Below are 9,493 nucleotides of genomic sequence, written 5' to 3'. Positions count from 1 at the left end.
TGAAGAATTTTCCATGGTTTGTTGTGATCCACACAGTCAAAGGCTTTGACATAATCAATAAAGCAGAAATAGATGTTTTTCTGAAACTCTCTTGCTTTTTGCTGATCCAACGGATGTTGGCAAACAGACACACAATGTTGTAAACTGTAGGCACAGTGTTTTATAATAGTTCTCTAGAACTTACTCATCTTGTATTAATATTACTGAAGTTTTAGACCCTTAATCAGGAGTTCCCCATTCTCTCCTCCTCTCTGTGCCTGTAAACCACTCCTGCCCCTAGTAACATCCTAATCTCAGAAACAGTTGTTTTGATTCTTATAAATTTTCTATTTTAGTATATTTTAGAAGTGGAGTCATGCACTACTTATCTTTCTTTGACTGGCTTGTTTCACTTAGCATATGTCCTCAGATTTTTATCTATGTTGTCACATATTGCAGAATCTCTTTCTTTTTAAAGGCTCAAAAGTATTCCACTGGTCTGAGCCACCAATGAAGTCCATCTTCCTGACCCAGGGATTGAACCTGAGTCTCTTGCATCGCAGACAGATTCTCTACCTTCTGAGTCACCAAGGAAGCTGTACATTGTGTATATATACCACATTTTCTATATCCATTCACCCTGCAGTGAACATTTAGTTTTTTCCTGCTTCATGACTATTTTTAATAATGTTACAGTGCAGTGAATGTGGAAGGGCTAATGTATCCTCAAGATCCTAATTTTAGTTATTTTGAATAAATACCCAGAAATCAGAATCTTGGATGATACGGCATTTCTGTTTTTACATGCTTGAGGAAACTTGATACTATCTTACATGCTTTCACTCTTTTGCCTTTCTACAAATAGTGCACAGGCTCCCAGTTTTCTACAATTTTGTCACTTTTTTTTTTTTTCTCATTGGAACCATACTGACATCCTCTGAGATGATTTCATCATGATTTTGATTTGCATTACCCTGATGATTAGTGATGTGGAACGTTTTTTCATGTACCCATTGATCATTTGTAGGTCTTCTACTAAGTTCCTCTGCCCATTTTTTAAATCAGGTTATTTGTTTATATGCTATTGAGTTGTGGAAATCCTTATATACTTTTGGAGCTCAACCATGTATCAGATATATAGTTTGCAATTTTTTTCTCCTATTCTATAAATTGTCTCTTCATTCTATTGATTATTTCCTTTGTTGTGCATAAACTTTTTGATTTGGTATAGTCCCACTTGTCTATGTTTACTTTTGTGCCCTTTGCTTTTGGTGTCATATCTGTGAAATGATTGCCAAGACCAGTGTCGTGAATATTTTCCTCTATCCCTTGGGATAGTTGTAAGATAGAATGTGAATGTTATAATCTTTGACAGTATAAACATAGTTAGTGGAAGGTGGAGAAAAATGGGGAAAGATAGGTTAGAGGAGGTTGTATCTTCATATTATAAACAGGGCATTGTAATGTCTAAGCACTTACCATAGAAAGACATTTTGCTAAATGCGTCACATCCAATAATTAATTTAAAATTCAAATTCATGACCCAAGTTTTTAATTTTAGATGAAAAACCTGGAGCACACAGATATCAAAGGATTTGACCATGATTACACAAGTAAAAAGATCCTCTGGAGAAGGAAATGGCAACCCACTCTCGTGTTCTTGCCTGAAAAATCTCATGGACAGAGGAGCCTGGCAGGCTACAGTCCAAAGGGTTGCAGAGTTGGACACAACCGAGCAACTAAGTACACATATTCAAAACAGCATTGAGTGAGAATGCCAAAAAGTGATTGAATGATAGCCTAAAGCATTTAAGTATTACTTTAAAGTACTGTTAAAATGTTTAATATAAATAAGGGGTTAAAAGCATTCTAGAACTATATTTGGAGGAAGATACAGAAATAGAACAAACATGTGCCTGTGTGCTAAGTTGCTACAGTCATGTCCAACTCTGTGACCCCATGGACTGTAGCCCGCCAGGCTCCTCTGTCCATGGGATTCTTCAGTCAAGAATACTGGAGTGGGTTGCCATGCTGTCCTTCAGGGGATCTTCCCAACCCAGGGATTGAACCTGGCTCTATTACATCACCTACATTGGCAGATGGGTTCTTTACCAGTAGCACCACCTGGAAAGCCCAAACAAACAAGTGCAAATGCTTTAAATGTTTTAGTACTTATCAACCAGATTTATATACTACATATATAATGTCTTATATACTACACATATAATGTCTGAAGCTAATAAACAATAAGATATATCTAGATATTTATTGAGTTGGCCAAAATGTGCACTATGGAGAAACACAAATGCACTTTTTGATCAACCCAGTATTTACAGTTATGGTAGAAACTATCAGAAGATTTTAGAACAGTAACAATTAAAAGTTTTCACCTAACAAAGGAAGAATAAATATGGGAAAGGTAACGAAGATGGTTGTTTCATTACTGTATGTATAAATTACTTGACTTTTAAAATGTAAACTTATTCTATATTATAGAATTTCAGCAAGGCAAAATTTTTTTAAAATTTTAAGTGCATTTGATATATAAAATACATATTTTTATGCTATAAAAGTTTATATTATTGTTATAACAAATGCTATCTTATCACAAAATGTTTGTTTTACATACTCATAGAAAGAACTTAAAGAAAGAATTTATTTGGACCTATTTATATAGGTTTTTTTAAATCACATACAGGCATAAAGAAAAAGGATAATGTAAGCAAAATGAATTTTGCAGTATATATTTTGCATGGTGTACCCCTTTCCCATCTAAAGTGTCCTGCACTTAAGCTCTTTGCCTTGTGTCCTTGTCACTTTAGTAAAAACACAGCACCATTTTTTCATTTTGTCACGGTAAAAAAGAAAAAGACAAACAGGTAGCTTCCTGTAAATTTAGATTGCTCTTTAGAATACATTCCAAAAGATGAATTACTAGGCGTATTTATTTTGGTAGTCTTGTGGCCTATTTTTAATTTGATAGATAAAAGCATTAGTAGTTTAACTGGCTCTCGTTTGATCCTACAAGTTTCCTGAGAAATTCATCAAAACTGTGACAACTGGAAAATAAGATACAAAAAGAAAGATTTTAGAAGATGCACCTTTAAAATACATTTTAGTTTGCATATTTATCTCAATTATCTCTTGCATGCAAATAAGATTTTTTTTAAGTACACATAGCAGAAAGAAGTTTTATAAATGTGACAAATGATGCTGTAAAAGCTAATGTGCCCATATATGAGTGTGTGGGGCTAAATACTTTGGAGTCTAATAAGCCATGTCCAAACATTTTAGTGAAACTTTTATATGAATGAAAACTCACTTTTGAAAGTGGTGAAAATGAATGAAAATGGCTACAGTTTATCAAAAGGACCACTTTGGAGTGCTTAGCCTTAATGATGGGTCTATTACACATGTTTTAAAACCACAAATGAGAGAAGAGTTGTCTCTGATTATTTTCTTTCTTCTCTCCCAACTCTTTCTTGTCTTTGGTTAAATTTTGCCAAATTTCTTTCTAAAAATGTGGAACTAGTTTACTATTCCCCTACTCATATAAAATAGAACTCACTTCTGAAAGATTCATGCCTTAGAAGGTTGCCATTGAAAAGAAAAAGAAAATTTTGTCTTTTGCTTTAAAAAGGGCCTCTAAATTTAATTTGCATTTATTTGGCTTCAGTAAGTGTGATATATTTTCACATATTTTCTATTACTTTTATAGGCAAATTCAGAATTCCATTTATGGAATTTCTTTTATAATTTTTTATTCATGTATATTGTTAGCTATGTATATACAGAGAAATTTACTTCACAGTAAGAGCAGAAAATCATTCACACTATTTTCTTCTCATGTATATAGTTTCATGTTTTTAAATATAGAAATCCCAATTCTATCTGTAATTTTATTTTTGATAAGGTATAAATTAAGAATATTCTCTTCAAAAAATTCTCATATTATTTTTCAACATCAGTTTAATGTATCCAAAATTCTCAGTGCTATTTACAACTTAAACTTATTCCTTTGGAGAAATAAATAGGGGAAAATAATATCCAATTCAAGTTGATATTTACTTATTTACTTCACACAACTCATCACATTGTATCAGAACTGTTTACTTGCTGTCTCCTCACTAGACTTTGGCTATCATTATCATTGTGTTAATACCTTCAACTGGTATTACAGTAAGTACTGCACAAAAAATGCTTGAGAATTTTTGAATAAATAAATGATATATTAATATGTGCACAAACATGCATAATCCCCTGAGGCCATTATTGGTGATTATTTTTAATATAAGTATATACTTGGAGTCTATTCTTTTGATATTTAATTCTTTTGCAGGTGTAATATATTTTAAACTCTGATAGATGTTTCTCAATATCAAATAAAATATATCATGATGGAGATGTTTACATTTCTTACAGATTACCTGTAGATTGCACACTTACATTTCTCTTGATGTTTTCAATTTTTGTCCATCAATGCAAATCTATATTATAATTTCCATAACCTGTAATTAATACATGAAGACAGTCTGTCTACATATACACCTTGAATGGAGTGTTTTAGAGCCTATTTCTCAAGGAGACAAACCAAAAATGTCTGAGGTGGTGGAATCAATTTTGAGGCACTACCTGCATCAGAGGCAGTCAAGTTGCCTATATATTGTGAACATTTTCTAACAGAAAGCTATGAAATCTTCTTTTTACAATGTTAGTATATTCTGACATATGGAAATAAAGTATTTTGAGAAAGGATCTCTTCTTGATAATTTGTGTAAAAGCACTATAGAGGTACTTTAGAGGGTATAGAGGGTAGTATAGAGGTCCTGCTTGCAAACATGTCACATTATATTTTATTTCTTCAAATGAAGTGAAATGCTGACTTGATATGCTTGATGGAGACTGTTTAAACTTAGATTTGACAGTGACTTGACAATGATGTTAATATTATTATATATAATACTATAATATGTTATTATTTGACAATGATACTAATATTGTATTATTATTAATATTAGTTAGCTTTCTTAACATGATGTATTTATATGCTCAAAGTGCATGACATATGCAAGTGAAAGTCACTCAGTTATGTCTGACTCTTTGTGACCCCATGGACTATACAGTCCATGGAATTCCCCAGGCCAGAATGCTGGAGTAGGTAGCCTTTCCCCTCTCCAAGGGATCTTCCCAACCCAGGGATCAAACCCAGGTCTCCCACAGTGAGGGGGGATTCTTTACCAGCTAAGCCACAAGGGAAGCCCCAAAATACTGGAGTGGGTAGCCTCTCCCTTCTTCAGCTGATCTTTCCTACCCGGGAATTGAACCAGGGTCCCCTGCATTGTAGGCAGATTCTTTACCAACTGAGCTATCAGGGAAGCCTACACAAGCATATAGCAATTAATAAAAGTATTTTCTTGAGTTGGTAATATATTTAGATAATGCTTAAAAATTAGTTTTTATAATAAATTCAGCTTGAAGCTAGTTATCTCTTATATGCAATTATATGATCTTGCCAGCTCAATCTTCAATTTAAGTCCTTACACTGTATAATAGCAAATTTGTATGATTTTATTGCAATAGTTACTTAGGAGCTGGGATTTCTTTTCTGCGAAAACAACTTTCTCATTATATGGTCAGCATTATGCATATATTTTAAATTTTCTCAATCACTCTATCTATGTAGAGTTCATAATTAATGTTCAGAAGCCAGATTTAATTAAGAGGATGCCAAAGAAGTGTATGTTGGTTCTGAGTGATTTGGGAGTAGGATTGTTTTCTATGTGCATTTCAAGTTTGTAATTAAGCAAAATAGCTTTGGATGGAAAGATGATTTAGCATCCTTAACCAAACACCCACGTTTTTAAACAAACTTATAATTTGCATATTCTAGGTGATTTGCATTTGCAGAGCTTATGCTATACCAGGCTATTTGAATTCAGGTGAGTGGGCAGGCAAATGGCACAATGCATCAGTGCCTAGGACGAAAAGGAAAAAGAGCAGCTGAGCACTGTGAAATACCCTTGAACTTTTCTGCTGACTTACCAGTGGTCATGCCAAATGCTTTAGGTATAATTAGTATGCTCAAAGAAAAGCTATTATGTCACAGATAAGGACATAATAAGTGAAGGGAGGTAGAACCAAAGAAAACAATTTTATTTGTGGACTTCAAAGTGTATTTTATTGGAATATAAATGAATACATTTTCTTGAACATGTAGGACTTTATTATATGTGATTAACTTTGATCACATGCACTTAATATTGAGAAATAATATAATGTCATATTTTTTCCTTAGGTTTTAATTAAACATGACCCTAATATAACCAAGGAATAGTTTCAAGGAATTAAATCACACTTTAAAACATGATCAAAAATATGTGTATAATTAATCAAACACTCAGTACAACTGATACAGGCCAAAAATAAAGTCACAAAAAGGGAATTTTAACATAAATTTAAATAATTATCTATATTCATAAAAATACTTCTTAAAATAATGTATATTTTCAGTTAATCTTGAAGATCTTTTTGGCTGGTAACTAAAAATTTTTGTACGTTTAGAAGACTGAATGCTCTTTCATGACTAAAAATATGGTCAGTAATAATCCAATCCACATGATGTCTTTGCTGAAGTATATCTATCACAGGGCTTAAATGAGAATTCAATGGAAAGACTTGTCTTTGTTCTTTCCTCTCTGCCCACCCCACCTCAGCATCAGCCACTCTCCCTTCTGGATAGCCTCTTTCTCCTTTCTGCTTGTTTTCTTCTCACTGGAGTTAGTTTCATGTATATTACTTACCACCTAAGGTGATAAGTAAACTAAAGTACTAGTGTATCCTTCTTTTTAACCTCTTCAAGAATGAAAAGTTCATCTTAAAAAGACTTAAATAAAGGTAATTTGGATATAATTAATCATATTTTCCCTTCGGCTTTCATTTAAAATTTAAAACATATTCCACCCAAATTTGGGGAATCATATTAAAAATCACCCTTAGTTGCAATAAGCTGTTTTGGGAGAAAACTGATAAAATGTCTTGATCAATATATATAATGGCATTCACACTGTAAATTTCATGACAGAATTTACACATTCAATTGACTCTATGGCTTGAAAATAGAATCTTAGGCAAGGAAGTTCTTTCATGCAATCACCATTCATTAACTAGCTTATTATCTAATAGAACAGACAGAAGTTAATTATTAATATTATCCAATTAAATATAATATTACAATCTGAAATAATAATGTTGAAGTGGAAGTTTCTTCTTGAACAGGTAGATTCTGTCATTTATTTTTGAATTCATACTAAAGGAAATTCTTTTCAAATGCCTACCATTTTAAAATTTCCAATAAACTGACTTTATCTTATGGGAAGCATGTTATTTTTCTTTAACTACCTCAGTAGAAATATTTTCTAAGAATGTATGTAGTATATTATTAGAGATTAGAACAGCTTTAACTTTTTTCATGGAGGTATTTTAAATATTATTAAAAATGTTAACATATTTCAGGATTTTGGTATATTTGTGAATTTTATTATATTTACATACCATTTTGAATTATTCTTTCTGAATGTAAGAGACCTTCTGGGAACTCCTGCTAAGTATGTAACACATATATGAAGAGTGTAGAATATAATTCCTAGAACTTAATTGTTTCTTATTGTTTTATGAGAGAACAAAGTGGAAGACTTGAGAATTTTTTTCATGTTAAAATTTAGATTTTTCCATTCAGTGTGATAGTTACAAATAGTTGATTTAAGATAGCAGTGCCGCTGGAAATATTTATTAACCTCAAGGAGAAATGTCAACACTATTCACTTACTTTCTTACCTATAATTTTCTCTATATTTATTGGGATAATGGATAAAGAATTTATTGGGAAAATGAATAAATGAAGCCATTAAACAAGATCTTACTAATTATTTACATATAAGGAAATAATTATTATATCATTTTCATTCTTATGTAAGGTTTCCAATTATTTCTATTTTTTAGTCTTTTCATTTGTATCTCCAGCTATGATTTGAAATTCATCTATAAAGATGAGCAATTATAATGACATCTCATGCATTTATATAAGCAATATGTTTAAGGGGGAAAAATGGAATTGTAAACTAAACCAGAATTATAGCTATGGATATAATTGTGAGGTCGGAATGCATTGGTTTTACTTAGTAGCAGATTTTTTTCTTTTAATTAAGAATTTTTGTGCGAAGTGCTGAATAAATTAATCTCAACTATCTTAAGTAAAAGGGATTGGTAACTCCAAGTTTAATTGTTATTTATTTTCTGCCTATTTTCTTCTGTCTTCCCATCCACCCTATTAATCTCTCTCTCTTTATGGGAGTGGAATTTAACCTAAATATATCTTTAATTACTCTAAAAGCATGTAAATTTAGCATACCAATAGGTTAACTTCTAAATAAAGTTACTTTAATGGTGACTATAGAAGTAATATGAATTTTAGGGTAAATTTCGTGGTATGTTTAGCAAAGATAAAAATAATAAATGACTACTTTGTGTGCAATAACATCTGTATTCTGACCCAAGGAATTAAACATTTATATCACAAACCCTGGCAGTTCCTCTGACCCCCAGAGTCATATATTCAACTGCTTCTTCCATCTCTCTCTCTGCATGTGAACAGGCATCTCAAAATTAATATATCCAAAACTGAGCTCCCAGTGATTTTCTCAAAAAAGAAACTTTTTTTTTCAATGACATTTTACATCTCAGCAAATGACCATTTTGTTCTTTCAGGTTTTTTAGACTCATTTTCTTATGCTCTGCATCTAATTTATCAGAAAATTCTATGGATTCTATCCTCAAAAATATACCCAAAACCTGTCATTTCTCACTGCTATCTCAGGACCACAAAGTTCTATCTTATCAGCTCTGTCACCTTCTGTCGTATTCTCCTAACCTAACTTCCTGATTCTCTCCTAGCCCCCACAACAGGGGAAGCCTTTAACAACGTAAGACTGATTATGTAATTGTTCTTCACAATGAGAGTGGCTCTCATTTCATTCATTTAGAGAAAAATTCTTCTAATCGCTGACAAGGCCCTACATGGTAATCCTTAACTCTTCCTTCACACAGTCTTTTCATCTAGTCTGTTCCTACCACACAGGTCTGTTAATTCTTATAACTTATCAGGTATCTCCTCACTCAGAGACGTTTACAGTAGCCCTTTCCTATGCCTGAAGCTTTCTCCCCCAGATAAGTCTGTCACTTTGTTCAATCTGCTCAAATCTCAGGGCCTTAGTATACCTTTCCTCACTTTCTTTAAATGCTTGTTTAAATAAATTTTTATGAATGTGAGCATTTTATGGATGTGAGCATTTAATATGGATATTAAATGCTTATTTAAATAAATTTAAATGCTATTTATTTATTTATTTGCTTTCACTTCTCTATTTTTTCTCTATTCCTCTCCCAATGTGAAAATTCCATGAGAGAAAGAATCTTTTGTATTTTATTCATTGCTATATGTCCTACTCTTAGAAAACTC

The sequence above is a fragment of the Cervus canadensis genome, chromosome 20 (genome assembly GCF_019320065.1).
Source record: "Cervus canadensis isolate Bull #8, Minnesota chromosome 20, ASM1932006v1, whole genome shotgun sequence".
Taxonomy (NCBI): domain Eukaryota; kingdom Metazoa; phylum Chordata; class Mammalia; order Artiodactyla; family Cervidae; genus Cervus; species Cervus canadensis.
The sequence above is the reverse complement of the archived record's forward strand: the minus strand, read 5'-3'. Positions refer to the sequence as shown.